A 20,286-nucleotide genomic window follows, 5' to 3' on the forward strand; every position below is an offset into this window, starting at 1 on the left:
CGTGGTCAGTCTTACCAAGCGCTGCTTGTTCCACTGCAAACCTTTTTTTCACTCTTAATATTATTATCAAGAACAATTTTGCAAACTTGATCAGTTGTCAGTCGTGGAGCTGCTGCCTTGGAATCTTCTTTCTTTTTTTTACTGGCCGGTTCATTCGGTCTGGTTCGTTTCAACTTTGCTTTGGAAGCTTTCGATGTACGAGGTGGGTTGACCAGGGGTGGATGGTTCTCACTGTGAACGAAGTGAGGATCAAATTTCCTCATGTAGGTACAAGCATCATGATAGTTTACAAAAAATTGAAAATCAACGACAATGTCATACTTCTAGCTTCTTAAGTCGTTTGCAAACTTCTTTGTACCGTCTTTTGTTTTTCAATTTAATTGCCAGATGAAAGTGAATTCCTACTGTGCGATGAATTTCAGCTGAACACCCCCAGTAATCTGCAACATTGTCCACACGGTTGAACTGTTCTGCAGCTATCTCACCAAATCTTTCCCATCCACTAACTTTGACAACATCAGCTCTAGAATAAGTTACTAGATAGACTTCACGAGAACCATCATCTTTATTTTCATTACTCTTTCTTTTAGCTGCTGTGACACTTGTTTTGGCTGGTTCATCATTACCAAGGTCACAATCCAGATCATTGATAGCTGTTGGGTTTAGTAGTGTAAGTGGATCCTCCAATAGCGATACAACACAAGGCGACAAGGAGGATGCTTCACCTGACTCAAATTCGTCAACAACACCATCTAAAAGCTCGTCCATGATGTTGCAGAGATTGTTGTGATTTTTTTTTAGCTCTAAAATGTAAATAGATGTAAATAATTAGTAGCATAGGAGTTTCTACGGACAGGTTTAATTGTATATATTGTATACATATAAATATACGACGCACCTATTTATGGAGTTCGCTCTAGGCTTTTGCACTGATTTGAAGAAGCTTCAAAAATGTCTCATAGAAAGAAAATTCTCATTATATTATGCACAGGATTGTAAGAGTATTGAAAAAAAACATAGGTAAGATTTGAAATCTTACTTGATAACATCAATCAACACATTAGCAGAGCTTGTCGTTTAGAAATATCCTTTAAAACCTCTTTCTAAAGGGAATGGAACACTCAAAATCATGAACATCATTTGTAAAAATATATCCTAAGGTATTTATAACTAGCAAAAAGTCAGAAGAACTATGGATTTTTTTGATTTTTGGACCTACCCCGGTGGGCTGTAGGTCCTATAAATTAACCTCTGTTCGTTCGTCCGTTCGTCCGTTCGTTACTAGCTTTTCTCGGGATTGGCTCATTAGTTTTTCCTAATTTTTGGCACAAAGATGCAAAATGGTAATGCCCAAAATGTGACGGAGCCCGATTTTCGAAAAAAATTCATTTCCGGCCGAAAATGCCGGAAATATGCCGGAAAAACCGGTTTTTTGGCATTTTCTCGAGATTTCATCATTAGTTTTTTCTGATTTTTTGCACAAAGATGCGTATTAGCAATGCCTAAAACATGGATTAGTCCGATTTTTGAGAAAAATTCTATTCCGGCTGAAAATGCCGGAAATATCCCGGAAATCGCCGTTTTTGCAGATTTTCATTGGACTTTTTCCTTATATTTCGTTGTTTTTTCTCACAAAAACATTATTTGTAGCAATGCCCACCATCAAGCATGGTTTAATTGTCAATAAAAGTGATTTTTGAAGCCGGAACTTTCTAAAAATCGCCGGACAGCCTATTTTCGCCGGAAAAAAAACGGTATTTCTTGAATTTCTCGAGCTGTACTTTATATTTTTTCATGAAATTTTGCACACTGATGCAAAATGGCAATACCTAAAATATGACAGAGCCTGATTTTCAATTAACGTACTTTTCCGGGCGAAAATGCCGGAAATATGCCGGAAAAACCGGTTTTTTGGCATTTTCTCGAGATTTCATCATTAGTTTTTTCTGATTTTTTGCACAAAGATGCGTATTAACAATGTCTAAAACATGGCTTAGTCCGATTTTTGAGAAAAATTCTATTCCGGCTGAAAATGCCGGAAATATCCCGGAAATCGCCGTTTTTGCAGATTTTCATCGGACTTTTTTCTTATATTTCGTTGTTTTTTCACACAAAAACATTATTGATAGCAATGCCCACCATCAAGCATGGTTTAATTGTCAATAAAAGTGATTTTTGAAGCCGGAACTTTCTAAAAATCGCCGGAACAGCCTATTTTCGCCGGAAAAACGGTATTTCTTGAATTTCTCGAGCTGTACTTTATATTTTTTCATGAAATTTTGCACACTGATGCAAAATGACAATACCTAAAATGTGACGGAGCCCGATTTTCGAAAGATATTTTTTCCCGGCCGAAAATGCCAGAAATATGCCGGAAAACCGTTTTTTTACATTTTCTCGAATTTTCATCTTTAGCTTTTTCTGATTTTTTGCAGAAAGATGCGTACTTGCAATGCTCAAAACATGGCCGAGTTCGATTTTTGAGAAAAAAATTTTTCCGGTTGAAAATGCCGGAAATCGCCGTCTTTGCAGATTTTCATTATATGTTTTCCTTGTATTTCTATGTTCTTCACACAAAAACATTATTGATAACAATGCTCACCATCAAGCATGATTCAATTGTCAATAAAACTGATTTTTGCGACCAGAACTTTCTATTAATTTTTCCCTACAACCCTTCCCTCTCCCCCCATCAACAATCAATGATGAATTTATTGCGTTATGCATTTTCGCTAAACGATATATTTTCTGACTGATTTTTTTCTCCTCGCATTGCCATCTAACTTTCATCATCAGGTAGGTCCATTCAGCATCTAGCTTGTTTCTAATTTTTTCCTCCACTTTATTTCTAGATGGATCAGCTATTGCAACGAGGCTTTCCAAGCAAATAATCAAAGTTCGCTCAGAAATCAAAAACTTTTTGTCCTCGTATAATAGCGTTAATTTGGAAATCTCCTCCTCATTCAAAGTAGTCGTTGTTATATAAAAATTTGGTTCTCTATATTCTTTCAGAAGAAATAATGCAGGCTTTGGGGAGCCGTTTTCAGATTTATGATTACAAACCTACTGTTTTGTTGTTTCAAGTACGTTAATAATCTATGACCAGAAATCTTACGTTCATTTTCGGTACAATGTTCTACTTTCCCCAGCACAGTTATCAAAACTTTGATACAGTATCATTTGCGAAAGCATAGAGCAAGGGAAGAGATAGTGCTCGTTGAAACGAAGATGCAAGAGAAAATATCATATTGGGAAGAGCAAGTGAAGGTGCTACGTCAATGTTTGGAAATACAAACTTCCTTTGGAACCAGGCACATTATAAATGAAAAACCGAAGTCGGTTATGGGGTTTCATATTGATCTGAAGAATTTTTTTTCTTCTTCAAATACGCTGCCGACTTCCGAATTAAACAACTGCAAAACCTTTGACGTTGACATTATTGATCTCTTTGAAGATGAATCATCTGAATCTAGCTTATCGGATAGTGATAGTGATTACAATGATTCACATGATAACAAATGAGTATTTTTTACATATGAAGCAGCCTTTCTGTTATATATTGTATCTGAGGAAGCTAATTAAATTCAGAACTAACACATGTTAAGCTAAAAGTCAACAAACATTCAAACCAAAAAAGAAATCATATCAACAACTTAACAAGACAAGGACAAAACAAAGCTTTAAAAAACCCAAAAATAACAAACCGACAAAAATACAAATTTAGCATGGAGAAAATCGGTAAGTGAACATAAAGAAAGTTTAAAATTAACGTATTGTGGACCCGGCAAAAAAAGCATTTTTCACCTTCCCAAAGTCTCTCTAAGGGGAGGGAAAGTAGCAGAAGTCTCTCTAAGGGTTGTAAATAAACACCACTGTATTTCGGATTTTGGCCAGAAGTATGACGCTCGTACCTTTCATTCACGCGGGCACGAGCAGAGGACAAACAAGTGATACTTTTATGGACCTACCTGGTTATGCATTTAACAAATATAATTGATATCTACGTGAGCATGACCGTTAAACAATCATTCAGAACACAAATAGTGACGATCTCTCAAAATTAGTTTGTTTCTTATAAAAAAACGTTTAGAAACCAAAATTTCATGCTCTTGAAGAATCTTTCATATTCAAGACTTCGTGAGCAAAAAAAAAAACATCTATCTCATTAAAAAATTGAGTAATTTGGCTAATAACATTGATGTATGCTTATTGATAGTGATTCTTATAAATAAAGATGCGTTTTTTGAGCTGAAAAATTCTTTTTTCACAAAAATCTGCTTGAGCCATCTTTTACCGACTTTCATGTAAAACATCAGAAAAAAACAATGATCCAATATTTCACAAAGTCCAAAAAACCCTTTTTTTAGCCGTTTTTTTGGCCCAATTTGCCCATAAAACATTTTTTTTTTTAAATCGGGCTCCGTCACATTTGAGGGTTTATAGTTATGCATCTTTGTGCAAAAAATCATAAAGAATGAAAGAGCCAATCTCGAGAAAAGCTAATACCTAAGCAATTGATAATGTGCTTATAAAAAAATATCGAATTTGGCCAGTTTTTTCTATAAAAACACGCTAAGCAACCAAAATTTCATGTCTAAACACACATACTCTCTAAAAGTAAGCCCTCATGAGCAAAAAAAAACATCTATCTCATAAAAAAATTGAGTAATTTGACTAAGAACATTGATGTATGCTTATTAATAGTGATTCTTATAGATAAACATGCGTTTTTTGAGCCAACAAAATTTTTTTACAAAAATCTGCTTGAACCATCTTTTACCTATGATGGTACCCTACTTTCGTACAAAAAATCAGAAAAAATTAATAATCCAATTTTTCACTAAGTCTAAAAAACCCGTTTTTTAGCCGTTTTTTGGCCCAAATTGGCCCAAAAAATTTTTTTTTCGAAAATCGGGCTCCGTCACATTTTGGCCACCACCATTTTGCACCTGTACCAAAAATCAAAAGATTCCTATGATTCAACCCTGAGAAAAGTTGGTAACAGACGAACGAACGGACGAACGGACGGACGGACGAACGAACAAACACAGGTTAATTTATAGGACCTCCACCGGGGTAGGTCCAACAATAACAATGGAGACAGAACCTTAATTTACGGTATAGAGAGGGTCTTATTTTAACATCATGGTAGACTTGTAGCGAGATAACACACTCGATTGATATATAGTTTATAAGGTTAGGAGCTGTTTGGTGGACACTTGTTTGATTAGTGGCTGTTGTGTCCGGGTTGTGTCCTTAAATATGTGTAAATATGAACACATGAGTCACGAATGAGCCCATATGCCATCATCATGATATGAACACACAACCAAAACATGATGGAAGGTTGTCAGTTTTAGTCCATTTTTATGGCCCTCTGGGGAGAATTGGGGTGGTAGGCAGGGGGTAGTTGCCACAAGTTTGAATCTGTGCTTCTACAGTAGTGTAGACCTGAAAGGTCTAGGGGAGGCACAAAAAAGAAAAACAGGCGATCCATTTTGACAACCCACGGCATGACCCGAACATACCCGAGCCTGTGGATTAATGCTTTTTAAAAAATGACCTGAACATCGCTCGCAGAGGCCCGGGCTAAGTTTTCAAAAGTTTTCGCTGCTTGTCTATTTCAAATAAAATGTTCGGGCCAAATAAGTTGTACTTTTTGTGACCCGAACATGATCCCAACTGACCTGAACATGTTCGGGCCATGCCGTGGGTTGTTCTATTCGACCCCCCTGTTTCATAAGTGATTAGAAACCCTAAAATTGTCCGAAACACAAGTTTCACCTTTCTGTTACAGATTAATGAAAGAGTAAATAATGCTAGATAGGAATGAAGATTGACGTGGCCCTTGTAGCCAATGTTAAATGTGTCTCTTCTGCCTATTTTTGGAAAAATCTTTGAAAAATGCATCTTTGACTCCGTCTACACCTATTTCGAAAACAACAATCTTTTCACAAATTCCCAGTCTGGTTTCCGCAAGGGTGACTCTTGTGTGTCTCAGCTGTTATCCTGAATGGTTTTGATGTTGATCCACCCCTAGATACTCGTGGAGTGTTCCTTGATATTTCCAAAGCTTTTGACAGAGTTTGGCACGATGGTTTAATTTTCAAACTTAAGTCATATGGTGTTTCTGGCTCCCTTCTTTTATTAATCCAGAATTTTCTACACGGTAGACGGCAGCGGGTTGTTCTTGATGGTCAAGCTTCTGATTGGACGGAAGTCTTGGCAGGTGTACCTCAGGGATCTATTCTCGGACCCCTCTTTTTTTTGATTTACATTAATGACCTCCCTGAAGGAATCATTTCCATGATCAAAATTTTTGCTGATGACTCATCCCTGTTTTCGCTTATCCTAGACCATATTCGCTGTTCTCAAGAACTGAACAGTGACATGCAGAAGATAAGTGAGTGGGCTCATCAATGGAAAATGTCCTTCAACCCTGATCCTTCTAAACAGGCCAGTTGAAGTGTACTTTACCGGAGGTTTAATCCAGCTGACCCCCCAGAAATTATTTTCAAAATGCAGCCATTGCAGTTCAGGATCATCAAAAACATCTTGGTCTCATACTTGATCAAAAGCTGGCCTTTGACCGTCACCTTGATGAAAAAATAAAAAAAGCTAATCAAGGTATTGGTCTTATTCGCAGACTTCGTAAGTTTCTACCCAGGGAATCTCTTGTCACTATATACAAAACCTATGTTAGACCACACCTAGATTATGGAGATATCGTATATGATCGCCCTGGTAATTCTACATTTTCTGAAAAACTCGAGTCTGTTCAATATGATGCCTGTCTTGCAATTACTGGATGCTTCAGAGGAACATCCGAGAAAAAAATATACCTTGAGCTAGGCTTTGAAAGCCTGGCAGACAGACGGTTAATTAGAAGACTCGTATTTTTTTATAAAATAATCAATGGCTTTGCTCCTGCTTATCTTACGGATATTCTTCCTCCCCAGAGAGGAGAGGAAGAACGCAATGCAGGGCGGAGGATAAAACCACCACTCGAGGCACCTTTCTGTAGAACCGAGCGTTATCGTGCCTCTTTCTTTCCTTTTTGCATAAATGAATGGAATAACCTCGGAGATCATATACGAAATCTTCCCACTATTAAGTCTTTCAAGCAAGCAATTCTCCGATTTCTCAGACCCAGTGCTAACTCAATTTTCAGAGCTAGTGACAACGATGGTGTTGTTCTCCTTAACCGATTAAGGGTTGGTTTCAGTCATCTTCGTGAGCATAAGTTCAGGCATAATTTTGCAGACACAGTTGACCCCTTCTGTAACTGTCGACAAAATTCAGTAGAAACAACACAGCATTTTTTGATGCATTGCTCTGATTACTCTAATGACAGACTTGTGATGTTTGACAGCCTTCTTCAACTTGACATAACCTTGTTTCCATTTAATCCCAAAACATTGTGTAGAATACTTCTTTATGGCGACCCCGATTTTAGCATTGTCCAAAATCACGATATATTGAGTATAACAATAACATTTATCTGTGATACAAGCCGTTTTGGGGGACCGCTATTTTAGTCTTTTACTCTAACTGCTCTCCAAGCTCTTTTTGTTTTTGTTTTTTATTTTTTGTTAGTATTTATCCTCTGTAGTAAGTTTTTTTTTTTCCATGCATTTATCAATTGATTTATTAATTTATTGTTAGCTTAGTTTGGGTTCCTTCCTCCTGGCGGTATGATCTGGTGGTCCTTTTGCGGGAGGTTAGGAACCCTTAGTTTTGTACTATTTGTTCGTGTTACATATACTATAGATAAAAAAAAAAAAAAAAAAAAAAAAAAAAAAAAATGTTAAATGTGCATTTTGTGGTCATTTCCCACAAAGCATGTCATCAAAGATTCCATGTATACCAATCCCTCAACTCATGCCAGTGTCACACTGTTTTAGATTATATTTATCAAGTTTTGCTTGAGTAGTTCTAGAGAAGCAATGTTCATATGAAAAATGGATAAGGAATTTTTGGAGATTTTTTCAGCCTTTTTATTTTGTTCACTAAGTGAGAGATTGGGACACTGAATATCAAGGCCCATTTCAGTATCTTCGAGAGCTAAGAAATATTGAAAAAATTAAACATTGAGATTATTCTCAGGGTCAGAAAATAAAATATGGTCATAAGATTTACCTTGAGTTAATTTGAGTCCTTTATCTGTGAGGCTGTAGGCACGATTTATTACACATAAGAACGATTTTCACCACGTCAGATCGAGTTACGACGTTTCCGATAGAAATTCTGCACATCAAAGATAGATTTGCTCCGCACTCGGATAGAAATGCATCGAATCACGCTAGATTTCTAACATATCGCTAGAGTTTCAATATTTCCGCCTGCAGAATTAGAATCAAAATTTGACGATCTTTATAGTTGAAGACTAGAATAGTTGAATAGTTTTTGCTTCAATGTATTGGTTTCTCTAATCTTGTCTGTTTGTTGTTTGCTTGTTGGTTTCATCAGGAATTGACCTCGCGTTTTATACTTTCACTAAACACATCATTTTACTATTTTTTATTGTGGTGGTGTCTAATTAACACTGCTTGGCCTACCTACACAACCCTATTTCCATCATATAGGAGGATAGTTTTGTAAAAGGCCGAAATCCTGTGTAGCACGAAAACTGAGGAACAGATTATGTGTTTTCTTGACTCATATTGAGTTACTTCTTTCCATCTTAACTCATATTGTTGTGTGTTCATATCATGATGATGGCATATGGGCTCATTCGTGACTCGTGTGTTCATATTTACACATATTTAAGGACACAACCCGGACACAACAGCTACTAATCAAACAAGTGTCCACCAAAAAGCTCCTAACCTTATAAACTATATATCAATCGAGTGTGTTATCTCGCAGGCAGTATCAAACAAACAGTTTTCCTAGCCACCTCCATTGCTCCATTCGTGTAACGTTTTGGACCTACCTGAGGTCCTATAAACTAGCAACTAGCTGTCGCTATGAATGCCCTGCAGAGCTTCCTTTCGAAATATTCCTAAGTAAGCAAAATTACGCATGTGTAGATTTTAAATTCGTTTTATAGATAAAATTTAAGTCGAAGGAAGAAAGCTTGGTTTCAACTTTACTTTTGAGATGACATGCGATAGACGGTCGCTCACATCTCAAAAAGAGAAGTTATCGCTCACATGTTATTACAGTGGAAACGTCAAAAATTCTGTAATTGATTTGGTTCTTATAAAGTAGACACTTATAATAAAAATAAATATGCTCATCTTTTTCGCCATTCTTTGTTTACTTTGTAAGAACTAATTACAGAAAGGCATATTGCCTTCAATCAAGAGTTATTGATTTGATTCTTATAAAGTAGATGATTATAATAAAAATAAATATGCTCATCTTTTTCGCCATACTTTGTTTACTTTGTGTAAGGACTAATTACCGAAAGGCATATTGCCTTCAATTAAGAGATATTGATTTGATTTTTATAAAGTAGATGCTTATAATAAAAATAGATATGCTCATCGTTTTCACCATCCTTTGTTTACTTTCTAAGAACTAATTACCGAAAGGTATATGGCCTTCAATCAAGAGTTATTTATTGATTTGATTCTTATAAAGTACCAAGTAGCAACAAAAGAGATATAATATTAGGTGCGCGCGAACATTTTTTAACCCCAGCGGCCCGCTCAGAATCGAAAGAAACAACATGAATATTTTTCTGGCGAGCAAGCCCGCTACGTGAAGCAACAAAAGCCCCCTCGTTTGTTTGTTACTTACCAGGAATGAAGTAGAAACTCTTTTGGTATGATTTGAAGCCAACAAATCCTACCAAAGTTTGCGGCCTCTAACGCGCGACCTGCCTGGTTTTTAGTAAAAAAAATTTTACACAAATGCCAGATTGAAAGTAAAATTTATCGCCAAAATTTCGAAAAAGTATCACTCAAAAACAAAGAAATTGCTAGTTTTTTGTCAAATTTGAGATACTTCCCATGCCATGAACAGTCCACACAATTATCCACTGATAAGTAAAATATGAAATATATTAAAAATGCTGGCATCTTGATATAAATATAGTTAGACCAGTAACCTAGTGTACAAGGTAATAATAACAATATAAAAGTTTTATGTATTAGAATAGATAACATGTATATATTTGCAGAAGACTCAATTCAAATTGAATCACCCTCTTGGCAAATTGAAAATTGCACCTTGAACTCAGGCGACATCTAAGAAAAAACCTCTACATTAACATATTAACATTGTGAGCAGAAACTTTCACTAGGTCGAAAATTCACAAAATTTACTTTCGCGGATATGAGGAAAATATAATTTTTGCAAGCATAAACTTTCGCGAATTGGGTGATGAAAATGAAAATTTTCACACGGAAAATAGTTCAAAAGTGACAAATGCTTCTCGATTTCGATTAAAGACTGGTATTATATGACTTCAATGGGGCTTTTAAGAAATGCAAATGCCAAAATTATTACTTTTTATTTTGATTAAATCGTTTCACCGCTTTTCGGCCGCACATTTTATCGATCTGTCTGCACTTAGATCGGTCTCATTTTTAATGTACTCCAAATCGCTTGGGGTCACATTTATCAGGCGTTTTGTGAATATTATGAGCACTAACAGTGTAAAAAATCAATTTAAAGGGAACATTAAAAAACATGGCATTTATTAATTACAAGAAATTTTGGACCATTATATTCTAGACATTTTTTAGAGTTTGGATGAATTTGGAACGATATCATGTCTGATAATTTAAAATTCAAATTTTATAACCTCCGAAACATAACTAAATCTTAAGAATTTAACTGATAATCTCAACATCTAAAGGCTCCCCTAACATCAACAAAATAAAGAATTGATTTACTGATAATAAAAAACCTTTCTTACCTTTCTTCTGTTTGTTTCTTAGGTTTTTTAGCCCCAGGCACTGGCCGGGCACCATACAATCCTGAAATCTGAGAACTGAGGGCTGCATTTCCTCTTTTACCACCAAGTTTACCGAACTTAAAAATGTCTTTGTCTTGTCTGTAACCTGAGGATGATGGCTCTTGTCTATAACCTGAGGATGATAGCTCTTGTCTATAACCTGAGGACGGTGGCTCTTGTCTATAACCTGAGGACGATGGCTCTTGTCTATAACCTGATGACGATGGCCCTTGTCTATAACCTGATGACAAAGGCTCTTGTCTATAACTTGATGACGATGGCTCTTGTCTATAACCTGAAGACGATGATGGCATATCTGACAATGGGTCTGCAACTGGGGCACTGACATCTGGCAAAGCAATCTATTTAAAAAAACAAACAAATGTCTTCTTATTTGAAATAATACATTCTAAACATTTTATACAAATAATTTATATCTAATGGAGCTAACTGTGAAAATTTTAACAAGCGAAAGATAGTTATATCATCAGGTGAATTGAAGGCACTGTTGTCTTTAAAGGCTGTTTTGTAAGGCCTTTTGACTGAAAACCACTAATTTTTTGCTTTGATTACCCCCTGAAAAGTGTTACATGGCAACATCGCAAGGAGGTGGAAATTACGATAAGGTATAATACACATGGGAAAAAAACAAAATTGATTGGATAGTCCAATTCTATTTCTATATTTATTTGCACACATTCGCAAATTATAGAAAAAACACAGGTCACAGGTCAGCTATAAAATATGAAAGAAATGGTTTGAAAAACACTAATCTTAATGTCAAAAATATTATACTGAAGGTACATTTTATATATTGCTCTAGAACCTTAAAATCAAAATATATCCATCTGCTTACCACGACGTATATACCAAAATAGCACCAAAGGATTATATTTTATAAATATTGGACTATTTTTATCCCTTTCTTTGTATTTTTCATAAAAATGACGTAACTATCTTCTCGTCTCTGAAACAGCTCTCTTAGAGCACTTATTGTTTTCAAAACATATCAATCTATATCCACTTACACTGTCAGCATCCTATTAAGCATGAAAAAACATTTTGTTGTAATGGTGTTCACCTCATATTTTGTGATGGTGTGATTATTTTCGTAATTAAAGAGTCACTTTGTCAATATTTTTTGAGTTGTTTTAAATTGCATTTTTTTAATGTAACATTTCCATTGCATTAAAAATTTCAAATTGTATGAACTAATGTTGCGTTTGTTATAAATTGTATGTACAAGAGTGTTTTCTGGTTTGTAGTTTGTATGACCTGTGACCTGTGTCAGTTATGATTGGATTATTTTTTATCGGACTCTACTAAATTGATGGGAAATTGGATTTTTGGATACCCGTAGTCTCGTCTGGTCAGAAATATATACCAAAACAAATTTCTGTAATTCCAAAGAAAAAAGGCCCAGCGGTTTGTGTGAATGAGCTTTTTTTGGTTGCGTGAATGCATGATAATCAAAAGAGAATTGAAAATACTTGCCTGAACGCATGAATTTTCCTTTTAAACCAAAAATTTGTGCAAATTTTCCCTGTTTTCTAGACAATTTCCCCGATTTGTTCCCAAAAAATTCCCAAAAATTGGGTTTACAAGCGTGAATTTTGAGAAAAACTTGAACGCCACTGATCCGTCTTGTCCAAACCCTTCTCCACATATTATCAGACTACAAATTAAATTAAAGTTTGGATTCCAGAGTTGATCTTCTTAAAGGTACCTTAAAACTGTTTCTTTTCGCCAAAACGAATTCTAGCAAGACGCAGATCCTCTTTAAGTTTGATTAGATTTTAAAAACAGAAGGGGGCTTAAAATTTCCATGCTGGAAAACCGGGCAAGATTACTAGAGAACGAAGTGTTGACAAAATTATAGACATTCAAGGCATTATACCCATCAACGTAAATATTTAGGCGGCTGGCCTCCAATTAAAGAAATAGCTAGGTTTCACACTTTCGCACGTGTATACAGAAAATTCGAATAATCAAGTTGATGGCTCACGTGGCTATTTTATTTTCATATTCAAAAGATTATGTAATCTTTTCTCGTTATTGGTTTTGAATAGAAACAAGAAAATAAAACGCACCGTCTGTAAATTGAACGCGTTTCAAAATAAAAACATACATTTTACTTTGGATGATAAGTCAATGACTACAAACAATTATAGAATAATTTATATATTGAAACCGCAAAGCTCTCCACTCTACACGTTGGAATATTTTATTTTTGAAATTTCCATAAAAAAGGTTTAACCTGAAACCTGTAACCTAGCCGACTATCGAACCCTTAAGCTGTTCTACACGACCCTCGTAATTTGATTGGCTAAAAATTCTCGGAGAAGAAATCATTTCACATGTAATGACATCAAAAAAAGAATGATGGTTAAGGAGCCTTCTTCCAACAAATCTTATTTTATTGTATGAATTCATAACATTAGTGAGTGTCTTAGTACAACAGAAGAGATTTTAAACCAGATTCACTAATAACTTCCAAATACAACATGAAAAACAAAAGTAACTAAACCGTTTTACGTTTGCCACCACGTGTCTGGATACCTTTGCCCCTAGTACTCTGTATTTTTGAATGTTGCTTTGGGTTATGCAACGCACATTAAAATTGATATCGTCAGCTTCCTTTTTTGTTAAAACCAAAAACCCTTTGCAGCGTGCATGAACCCAGTAATCACAGCCTTCTGCATTACATCCCATCCAAGAGGAGTCCGTCTTGATATCTGCAGCGGATTCGAATTTTCTATCGCAGATTCGGCAGTAGTTTCCCTTTCCACATTTTTTCTGGAAGTAGCGGTAGCGGGTCTGTTTGAGATAGATTTTTTGGGTGATGATCGTGCCCAAATAGCAAAGGCGGGAATGGTTCTTTTTGATGACGTAGATGACGATGTGGAACGATTATTGGGTTTCCGAGACAATGTTTTGGGGTCGGTGGTCCAATATTTGATTGCACCCTTTCTGTCTCGTCTCATGAACATGCTGTCATCCTCTTAAAGATCGTAAGATCATGCATTAAAACACTTTCTAAATACCTGCAAATATCTGCCGAATGCATCTAACCCCCCACTTTTGGTTTCTACCAAAAATTCTTACCAGTGCAGATTTTTAAAGCATGTTGTTTTCGTAACACACCATTCGTATACCATTCGTTTAGATGGATAGACTAGTAAACTAGTCGTTGAAAACAGACTTTTGTATAAGACAAAAAATCAAGCTACAAATAAAAAGAATCGAAGCGGTGAAGTTGCGTATCTTTTCTGAATTTCAAGGACTAGAAGCTACTTCCCTTAAAAACGTTGTTTAATTTTACAACTTTTTTTAGGTTTTTGAGAATCCATCCAACTTTTTTGATTAAATGATATTTCATAGTAACATTGAACATGGGAACATATAAATAAATGAACACTTCTAAAAACGCAACGGTTATAATAACTTCTTTAACAATAAGTTTGAGATTACTTATGTCCAAGGTCAAAAATATTGGAATACTGGTCCATAGTTTTCAACTATAGTTGAGTCAGGAATGTAAGTCTGTAAAAAAATATTTACTTTGTTTTTGTTCACAGGGGCTACTGTTGGTGCTATAGACGATTATTTTCCATTGGATGTTCCGATTTTCCTGGAATTTGAAAGTATTGACTCGGCCGTGTGTTTGACAGGTGTTTTTGGGATCTTTGATTCGATTACCACTTCTTTAAAAGGTGCTATAATTTGAACCCTCGATTGGACTTGTTTTCCATTGTTGGTATTAACCTATATTAAGACGCAAAATTAATGAGACTTTCAACATTGATAAGTAAATTACTTCAATAGACAACCTTTGATAATCACAATTTAACTAAGAATGTAATTTTTGCTTGTATATTTCTTCAAATAAATGTTCAAGTTTAGTGAAAAATTAACTACAGTTCAAATGAATTGCAGCCAACGTCATATATTAGGGGATGCTGGTTCATAATTGAGAAAGGTACAATACAATACATTATAGTACTTACATTACTTTTTCTACAGGGGCTGCTGTTGATGCTATGGGTGATGAAGTTACCATGGATGTTTGAGTTTTCGTAAATTTGGAAATTTTTGACTTCACAGCTTCACAACTAAAAAATAATCTTGTCAATCAAGAAATCATTCCTAAAGAAGACATTCTCATCTTACTCCCTTAAATTGAAATATATACTTTTGCCAAATCAGCTGCAAGAAAAGCTGCTCTGTACTTTTATCCCGACGTAGAAATTATAATGTTCTTTAAATACGAAATTATTACCTTTTATTTTTTGTATTTGATGATTGTATTTTCGATAAAAAAAAATATTTTCGTTTAAATTTCAAGAAGAAAACTTTAAATTTTATTAAAATACAAACGAAGAAAAGATAGTCAATCTAGAAACTTGAAATATTTACTTATCAATGAAAAACGAAAAAGGGAATTATCCATCTTTTCGAAGCAAGAAATATTTCAAGATAATCTTTTTTCAAGACCTTAAAGAAAAAGAATCTTTTCTTAAAACTGTAAGGAAAATTCGATGTTTCCGCACTTGTAAGTTCGAAAATATTAAGTTTTTAAAGACAAGAAACTGGAAAGACTTATATTTCATGCAGTGTTAATCAAAAGGGATAGTAATTACTTTATCAAGCTCAAGCAAATAAGTTAATTATAGATTTACCCAAAATTCGTGAAAATTCAGCAAAAATAATATTGTAAATTAGAGAAAAATGATAATTTTTTTGCTGGCTTTTTGGTCCGGATAGCATCTCTTGCATTTGAAATAGAGTCCTTGTCAGTTCGATCCTCTGTTGTTTCACTTTCATCAAATGAATAGTAGTGAGAATATCCTTTCTTGTTGACCACATGAGTTCCTTAAATGTTGAAATAAACATTTTTAAATCAAAGTTTAGTCCCATCGAAACCGTCCAGCTGTCCAGTTGGTGTAAAAAATCAAAATTTGATGATTTAAGATAGGCAGTATAAATTACCTTCAATTAAACAGTCTTTACAGCCATGAGCGCCATTATGACCTATCATGTTTAGAAATTCAGCCTTTGCAGGTAAATCAAGTGAACCTGTGACAGCAGCAGCTTTGATTTGAATTTCTTCATGAGTCACTCTTAATAAGGGTCCTTTGAATTAAAAAATAATAATTAGATATTATGCTATTTCTCCCTCCCACCGAACTTTCCGACTTGAAAACAAATGTATTGAAATCCCAAGCCATAAAAAATATCAATCTCCATCGAGTTTCAGTCCATTATATCCATGTCCACTGGCTGAAAAAATCCTACCAGGTCTATGAGAATGGGGGTTTGATGTAAATAAGTAAATAAACCCGATTGTTTTTTATCAAACCAGTCAAAGCATTTGTTTTTTATCAAAAAATTATCATTGCTGTAAAGATGTTTCATCTCATTTACAAAGGGTTCGAGAAATGTCATCGTAGGTGGCTTTCCTCGTCCTTGCCAAACTCCCCCAAACTATGATGTTCTCTGTTTTAAACCTTTCTTTTGGATCTATTTCATTTATGACGGCATACGATAACGGCCAGATATCTACTCTTGGGCTTTTGAACATTAGTGCCCCGTCAGTGTTAAAGGTTAGTGTTATGTTGGTATTGTTATAAAGAAAGCCTCCTTCTTTACATAGCTCCCTATTTTTGCCATCGATAATGTCGCTTATCCTTGTTGAGTCTTCCGTAGCTGATCTTTTCCGAAAGTCTTGCATAGCTGTTCCCATATACCCTCTCCTTAACAGAGAGGTTTTGAATATTTAAAAAAGTACACAAGTTTCTCCGGAGAGTCTTTGGATTCTAAATTTGACAGGCTATATGAACTCTTGTAGTTATACCTTTAGAAAGAGCATGATATTTCAAAGGGCACCCTCTCTCTTAAGCGCTTGAGAATTTAGAAATTTTTCGAAAAAATGCACAACTTAATATTACTTTTCACTATCTTCTTTCTTCTGATCTTCAATTGAACATGTTGTGAAATAAGACTTTTTCTTTTTCTTCGTTTGATCACCAGAGAACCTTTGTCTATTAAAGAAACATCAAAATTATAAAATGCAGGAGAAACAACACAATTTTGGCGGGAATTATTCTTAGCGAATTTGCCGAATTTAGATACTCACTTCACCAAAATGAGTTCCGGCCAAAAAAATTTTTTCTGGTATGTTACACTTAATTTTAACAGACATTAGATCTCATTCAGAAAAGTAAAGTCGCTTATAATGGCATTATGCAAATCGTTTTTTTATCGAAATTTTAATTTCAATGACTACTTTTCAAACAAACAGCAATGCTTTAAAGATTTACCCTTCACAGTTTGTAGTGCTGCAGGACGTGATATTTTGATCGAAATAGCATGACATTTTTCGCAATACTCTATGAACTTCATGCAATAGACTTCATGCGTTTGTTTTCCATTTGCTAAAGAACAGTGAAACAAGTAATTGTACTTCTCATGTAAAGGTCAATAACAGTAGGCTGAAAAACTGACTTCCTATCGACCCCATCAAGTGAGATGTAAAATTTAGTTGTTTGCAGAAAAAAAATACAATAAATCCGTCTTAATTTACCTTGAAAAATACAAAAATATTCTATGAAAGGATCCTTTGACAATACAAGTTAAAAGTGAATTCGTTTTCTTATATCCCTTTATCAAATTTTCTGATTTCCTTAAATACCTTTTGAGTCCTTAGAGCTCTGTTTTCTTTTGGCATATGTAACTCAAGCAGTGTTAACAAGTCTTTCAAGGCTTCATTTGATAGACGATGGCGTACAGTGAATCCTTCAAAGAGAAAATTAGATAATTGAACAATATTCTCGTATCTACAATCATGGAAAAAGATTTTTAGACAAAGGGGGAAGTAGAGCTTTAACTATGGATTTAAGCTCAAATTTGCTCCAAAAAAAGACCCTGACCAGCGCAGAACATCCCGGTACCCTATTTTGCCGACGCACCTATCTGGGTTCGGATCACCCAATTCAATACCTAATACAGATGATGCATGTTCTTTTATTGATAACTTCGATCCAGGGAAGACCAATTCATCCTCAATTGAAAGTTCATCTTCCTCATTATCACTGTTATCGCTACTAGAGGAATCTTCTTCTGCCTCCTCTAAAGTTTAAAGATTTTCCAAAATATCCAATAAAAGTTGATCAGTATCTAGATGGTATTTATTATGATTAACTGGAAGGATCGACAAGCAAATCAAATCATCTACCCAGCCTGCGCTGATACTGGACTTATGAAGAGTGGTGTCTATATAACCTAATAATGTGTTTGTTAATGGTCCTCTATTGTTCTTGTAAAAAACTTTCGACCTTTGTGTGAAAATTTGTGGAGTGGATGAAAGTGATTTGATTTCTGAGCTTGGTGTTCATGCTAGGACATTGAAATAAAGTCAAGGAATTTATAGTTTTGGTACCCCTTTGAAAGACTTTTGAGGGTGGGTAAAGGACCCTTATGGCTTGCACATACCCGGTACCCATTTTCCCTAAGTTGTTTGATAATGAGATTGTTTTGATTTCAAACCATAGTATTTTGATATCAGAATTCAGTCAAAATATAATCAAACTTATTACAGTACAGGTCAATATCCCCTTCATTTCAACTGCCTTGTTATTACCCCCTGATGACTATATTCATTAATATTCAAGCTAGATATTTATTTGTTTCATTATATTTATTTAGTTTGAAAGAAATCACAGGCCTAATTGGACTTGAGTCCCGAGTGGGATTCGACTTTTCAGACAAAGGACTTTCGTCGATTTTGTACATATCCATAAATCATTCAAAAAACCCAAAAAGGTATAGACACCTTTTTGGGTTTTTTTTGGAATCGATTCTCTTCCTCTTCTCTCCGTTATTATGCGTTTAAAATAAGTCCATTCTAATTTGCTGGAACTCGATTTCAACGTCATTGTAACACGCCCGGAAAAGCACTATACCCATTTGAATTTTTGGAAATGATTGTCCGTGTTTGTAATACTCTCCAGTACCTAATAACCGTCCCCCCTGCTGATTAACGTATTTTTCAAGGAAGGCAGAGTACTATATGGGAGAGTAAATACATAGTGTATTCCGCCTTCTTCAGAAATATTCGAAAACGCATTTTTTAGAGAAGGCGGAATACTATGTTAGGGCAGTAAGTCCAAAGTAGTGTATTCTGACTTCTTTAGAAACATTCGAAGGGGTATTTTTTAAAGAAGGCGGAATACTATGTTAGGGCAGTAAGTCCATAGTAGTGTATTCTGCCTTCTTTAGAAACATTCGAAAGCCTATTTTTTTAAAGAAGGCGGAATACTATGTTAGGGCAGTAAGTTCATAGTATAGTAGTGTATTCCGCCTTCTTTAGAAACATTTGAAGGGGTATTTTTTAAAGAAGGCGGAATACTATGTTAGGGCAGTAAGTCCATAGTAGTGTATTCTGCTTTCTTTAGAAACATTCGAAAGCCTATTTTTTTAAAGAAGGCGGAATACTATGTTAGGGCAGTAAGTTCATAGTATAGTAGTGTATTCCGCCTTTAGAAACATTGGAAGGGGTATTTTTTAAAAGAGGGCGGAATACTATGTTAGGGCAGAAAGTCCAAAGTAGTGTATTGCGCCTTCTTTAGAAACATTCGAAAGTGTATTTTTTTAAAGTAGGCGGAATACACTGTTTGGATTTTTTGTTCCAATATAGTATTTCGCCTTCTTTAGAAATTTTAAAATAAAGAAAATCGGGAGTAAAAATTTCTCGTTGCTATATATAGTTTTAATTGAGTCCCGAACCCAATATGTTCGTAAAGTAAATCGGGACTAAAAGTTTCTCGTTGCTATATTTACTTTTACTCGAAGTCTCGAATTCAACCTTTTCGTAGACCAATTCGGGACCGTCCCGAAATTTACATTTTCAAGACAAGCTATAATTAGCCCGTATAAATAAAGATCTGCCCCACACGTCCCTGATTTTCAAATTCAAGCCGCCGTATCCATCTTTTCAGTGACTCAGATATTAAATATGTATTATATATACTTTTACTTGAGTCCCGAATCCAATATGTTCGTAAGGTAAATCGGGACTAAAAGTTTCTCGTTACTATATATACTTTTACTTGAGTCCCGAATTCAACCATTTCGTAGGCCAAATCGGGAATTTTAATTGAGTCCCGAATCCAAACATTTTGTACGCAAAATCGGGACTCAAGTAAAAGTATATAGTATAAATCAAACCATCGATCGATTTTTTTTTCATCGATTTCAACTTCTTTACCACGTCGTTCTAGATGGGGACAGTCCAGAGCGGGACTCAAGTTAAATTAGGCCAAATCTCATTATATACAATATATTGTACAACTGTGTGCCATAATTGGGTAACCGTACAA

At 35.1% G+C, this 20,286-nt stretch overlaps 1 pseudogene; it reads left to right on the forward strand.

Annotated features, from left to right (window-relative positions):
* LOC136823935 (uncharacterized) overlaps positions 1–20,286 on the forward strand; it is a 400,726-nt pseudogene that overhangs the window by 80,328 nt on the left and 300,112 nt on the right.

The sequence above is a fragment of the Clytia hemisphaerica genome, unplaced genomic scaffold, assembly GCF_902728285.1.
Source record: "Clytia hemisphaerica strain Z4C2 unplaced genomic scaffold, Clytia hemisphaerica genome assembly, whole genome shotgun sequence".
NCBI lineage: Eukaryota > Metazoa > Cnidaria > Hydrozoa > Leptothecata > Clytiidae > Clytia > Clytia hemisphaerica.